The following is a 5706-nucleotide window of genomic DNA, read 5'->3' on the forward strand; positions in this document are numbered from 1 at the left end:
TGGCAACTGTAGTAGACTTCGCAAGGCTCCACGCTTACCTTCCTCGCCCCGTCCATCGCATTTCGAAGGTGCCGGTGATGTCAGCCTTTATTTTCCCTAGGACATCAACCAGCCGGGCAGAAGCACCATTCCGATTAAGGGTTCGGATATTCCAAGTGCATACCCTAAAATCATGGTCCTTCCTATGTTTGCCGTGATCCTCATCAAAAGAAGGGGGTATCATCCGAGGCATGTGTTTTTTTTCATTGGGCATGGTTTTAACGTGGCGGGACCCAAACCCAACGCTCGCGCGCCCCTCCCAGTTGAATGGCAGTCAAAAGCTTTGCAGTACTGGTAAATGTACAAAACATAGTGGTCAAAAGCGGATATCTCAACTAAACCCTGATGTATTTTTTAAATTCATAGCTCTGCATACCTGTATAGTAAACCAAATAGCCGGACCAAACGTTATTAAAAATAAAAAATAAACTTTTTTCCGCATACTCGGTAATATTCTTCCGCAATTTTGTAAGGTAAACTAACAATTTATAACCATTGCTTTGCAGCGAAATATCATATANCGCATACTGTATAGTAAACCAAATAGCCGGAACAGACGTTATTCAAAATAAAAAATAAACTTTTTTCCGCATACTCTGTAATATTCTTCCGCAATTTTGTAAGGTAAACTAACAATTTATAACCATTGCTTTGCAGCGAAATATCATATACATAGGTATGTATAAATATGAGGACGTATTGAACATTTTGAGTATGCAGATTTTTTATGCTGGTGTATTCATTTATGCTAAATATATTACTTGATTTTGTTTTGTCACACTTAAGAAGTAAACGTCTTGGCTGTTNATGCTTGTGTATTCATTGATTGATTTTGTTTTGTCACACTTAAGAAGTAAACGTCTTGGCTGTTCACCCAACCGGTCTATAGTTTTATCAATAATCTCAGATTGGTTATGTGATACAAAACTTTCGTTGTACGCTTAGAAAAGACACAAACCTAAAGACAAAGTAATAAACAATTGAACTATTTTTGCTCATTGTCGACTGCAGCCAGGTTTTTACCCTTTTTAAGTGGAAATGCTTTGAAGTTAGAGAGAATAACTTGATACAGAACCGGATGATCCACATATCCACTTTTTAAATTAATTTACTAATTATTTGGTTAGCGTTGGGAGTATAATTTTTTATACAGTATATATTTAGGAAAAACCTTGAAAGTTAGGGGGGCCGAAATTATCAATCAAGCATTTCGTGGTACTATTTTTGAATATCTAGGCAAAAATTTGGAAGTTAGGGGGTTCCCGCCTGTTTACGAACTATTTATTGCCTGTTATTGTTGCTATGCGTACTATCGGGTATCAACCAGGCTACGCTGGATCATACCCGAAGGCTTCTTAACGTGCTGCTTGCTGTCTTCTTTTCTCGGGGGGTTTTATTTCTGTTATCATCTGTTCCCACTGTACATATCTTCGAAACTATGTTAACCAAATGCCTTTGCATACATTTCCGCCGCCTCGCTCACGCTNGTATCTTCGAAACTATGTTAACAACATGCCTTTGCATACATTTCCGCCGCCTCGCTTACGCCCAAACCTCAACGTTAACTGCAGATTTTAACATGGACACACATACCGATTTATTTATTTCCGATGGCTACCGGAAAGGGATGTTGCCCAAATGTTCGCCGCATAAATCTCCACTCTCACAAATGTTCGCCGCATAAATCTCCACTTTCACAATTTCAAGCGTAAAGATACAAAACTTTTACAAATAATAACACCAGCTAATGTAGTTTCTAAAGAAGATTTACCAATTTTACCTCTTTTGTTAAAGTTTCCCCATCTCATAGATTGCGATCCTGATATAATAACCACGCAGAGGAATTTACTGAGGCTAAAAGAGCTTGGTATATCCAGCGATCTGGATATTGATATGTTTTAAGAAAAAGTTTATTATATTAAAAATGGAATGAATGAAAATAGCTTCATACATCTCTCCAATTCTGTTTTTAATATAATTTCTAGAGTCCGACCGATTAATCGGCATCGGCATCGGCTAGTATCGGCACAAAATCGAGCATCGGCATCGGCCTTTTTTCGCCGATTCTTTGGAATTTCTTTTGGTATGTTCAGGAGAAGTGACAGGCAACAGCCAACTTCAAAAAACATTTGCGGGCAGCTCACAAAATTGATTTTTTTTTTTTTGATGAAGGTGTTTCACGTTTTTTCCATACAAAAGTATGTTCGACAATTTTCTTTTATATGGAGGACACTGTCAGCAAAAAAACATGGAAAACTGTATGCGCTTTGAGCGACCTCTAAATATTTTTTGATTTCAAAATAAAAAACAACGCTATATTTTTTTCGGCTTAGAACAATCCTAGGGGGTGAGAGCATAAAAATTCCGACTTAACTTTTTCGCATGCATTTTGGCATCGTCATCGGTTCCTGAAAAAAATTGGAATCGGTCGGACTCTAATAATTTCACTACCACATAGCTCTGTGGCTGCCGAACGCTTTCTTTGATAAAAACTAAACTAAGAAATAAACTTAAGATTGACAGTAGATGGGACCATCGATGTTATAGATGGGGCCAATGCTTTAGCCACTATCGATGGTTTTTTGAAACCATCGATGGTATTTTACTCTGCACTCTTAAATATAAAGTTCCTTTTCCTGTTGTCGCGAAAATTTTTTATTAGTTTAAGAAAACTAAATCAATACACTGTTTTGGTTTGAACTTTGTTTCATTTTGAATTTTCTAATACTTACCAGGACTATCACAGAATCCCTCGCAGTCCCATTTTTTATGAAATACATATGTACGTTCATAGCATTTTCGTTGATTTCACGAAAAATAGGACTACAAAGGCTTCTGTGATAGCCCCCACTTATAGCCTTAGTGGTCAGGTAAGTTGAAAGAATTTTCACATATAAAATTCAATATAATATTTGTAAATGAAATAGTATTTGTAAATGAAATAATATTTGTATAACTCCTTTCTATTTAACGGGTCACCCTAATAAGTCATCGATATTATCGAAGGTTGTCTATAAAACTAACGAAAACCATCGATGGTGCCACTATCCCGCAAATGAAGTTGATTTTTTTTCTATGGATACGTTTTCAAAATATTTTCAATTTACCGTTATTCTGCTTAAAGCAAAGATTGGTTCCTTTTAATCACGTATATCTTACGAACCAATTTACCAATCTTAATATAAAATACGGTATCTGAAGGCTTATAAAATTCTCCATAAACCGTATATACATCACTTTCCGAAAAGACTTATAGTTTCTGACAAATTAATTAATCATTCCATTTTTTTTATATTTTTTAATGAAAAAATGAAAAAAATCAAAATTTATCAGAAGAAAAATTTAAAAATAACAGGTTATGTGCCAAATTTTTGCATCTGTGCTAAAGCCTGTTCTGTTACAAAAAAAAAATCAAGTTACTAATGAAGCAAATCGACGAATAGATAAGAAATAATGATGAGATACTTCATTGTCAGTGTAAACTACTCTCAAACATTTGCGACTATGCTTCTTCTTGTCTAGGGGGTAGCTGTAAATATTTCTCCATTTCTAAATCGCTGCCTTTTTTTCTTGTACGGCAGCATAGTGTGACGTCCCCATATAACTTGCGGCCAAATGTATTAACCGTGCTACAATTTCGCTGAAATTTCGTATAGTCCCTATTCTGCACTTAAGAATGAAGAAATGTGGTAAATGATACATGTCGATGCGCTACAACGCCCACAGCTCTTGTGGGCGGAAATAGTACATGTTATCCGATTTTGATGAAATTCATATTATACGCTGGTTTTAATTATAAAAATATAAATCGGAAAAAACGTCAAAATTGGCTTACATCTATTACTGTTACACCAATTCTAGAAAAAGAGGTGCAAATTAAAGAGGAAGAATTTTTTGATGAAATTTGCTGTACACTGCTCGTTGACGCCAACATTTTCCAATTTGGAAGATAATAAAGAGTTTCTTACTATGACGCCCACCCTCTTTACTTATAAAACTTTTTTGGCCCCACGCACTAAATTTATTTTGTTTCTAAAGAAGTTCCTATTTCTTCCTTTTAAAAGTGATAAAACGAAAAAATTGACAATACCTGCCTACTAATTATGCGCATGATATGATTTGCACTAAAACTTTCAATTCTACCTTGATATTATACAACAAAACTGTGCTAAAGCAAGCAGGACTTTTGCCATCGAAAACGGATCTCGTCCAGAGAAGCGCCCACTTTTTGTTGAATGCTGAATCAGATTAATAGATTCGCGAGTCATTAATATCCATTTCCATTTTATATTGCATATTATTTATTTTATGTACATATCAGAGGCTTTTCCTTCAGCTCTACAATAAAAATTCAATAGATTTTACAGGAGGTATGTCTACGTATATGGGACGTATATTTATCTAATGTTTACTTGCCCTAAGTAAAATTTACCATGATTCCTAGGTCTTTTGTAAATATCCCTTTTTAAAATAAGCACTCGAAAAATTTCATACTCACAAAATTATGTTGAACTTTACGTGAAACGGTCTTATAAATTTCACTATATTAAATCAATCCTTGAGCACATATATAATAAAAACTGGTCACCAATCAGATTGGCTTATTATATATCCGCACAAGTAGAACAATTAATTTAAACTACTTTGTAGTAAGTCAATTAAAAAAAAAATGCATCAAGATTTTAAACTTCGTAGAACATTTACAAAAATTCGGCGAATTTTGACAGATGTTGATCAAAATTTTAAACTTTTTAATTAGATTTTTAGAATTTTTAGAGCATGCAATTTGGTAGCTCATTAAAGTTTAGTATAACAAAGTGCAAGTTCAAGTAGCTTGGACTTGCGATTGAGTTTTGGCAATTTTTTGCTCGCGCATTTTCTTCCATTCAAAGTATGTTTCACAATTTTTTTGTATGGAAAAATGGGCAACACCTTCCACAAAAAAATTTACCAAATTTACACTTCGGTTTACTAGAATTGAATGTGCTACAAAACTGTATAACCAGAAAGTAGGGATGTGCCGGATAGAGATTTTGGCGGATAACCGGATTCCGGATACCATGTAAAAAATAAGAGCCGGATTCAGATATCCGATCGTATATCCGGTAGACTGCTACCCTTAATAAATTTCGCAATATAGTTATTCGGTTTTAACAGCGCTCTTGTGCGAAAAAGAAAAAAGAAAAAAAAATTGTGACAATTGTGCAAAAAAAACTACAAAGATTTAAGACAATACAATTGTGAGATTGTGAGAAAAAATTTTTAAGCGTTGCGAGCAGCATACCTGCAACAGCAACAAATTTTTAAACGTCGCGAGCAGCAGACCTGCAACAACAACAAATTTTTCAAGCGTTGCGACCGTTAGCAGTATACCTTACAGGAAAAGCGGTGCAAACGCCTTGCGGGAGCATCAAAGGCTTAAGCGGTGCGACCCCAGCAATACCCACAATTTTCAATACAAAACGGACAGAACCCCTACAAGAAGAAGAGCAGACGGAACGGGAAAAAATTAATCAAATCGGCTAAGTAGAAGCACCCATGGCTGAGTAAGTACATAACGGGTGATTTTTTTGAGGTTAGGATTTTCATGCATTAGTATTTGACAGATCACGTGGGATTTCAGACATGGTGTCAAAGAGAAAGATGCTCAGTATGCTTTGACATTTC

The sequence above is a fragment of the Rhagoletis zephyria genome, unplaced genomic scaffold, assembly GCF_001687245.7.
Source record: "Rhagoletis zephyria isolate East Lansing unplaced genomic scaffold, Rhagoletis_zephyria_1.1 Rzeph_scaffold_01012, whole genome shotgun sequence".
NCBI lineage: Eukaryota > Metazoa > Arthropoda > Insecta > Diptera > Tephritidae > Rhagoletis > Rhagoletis zephyria.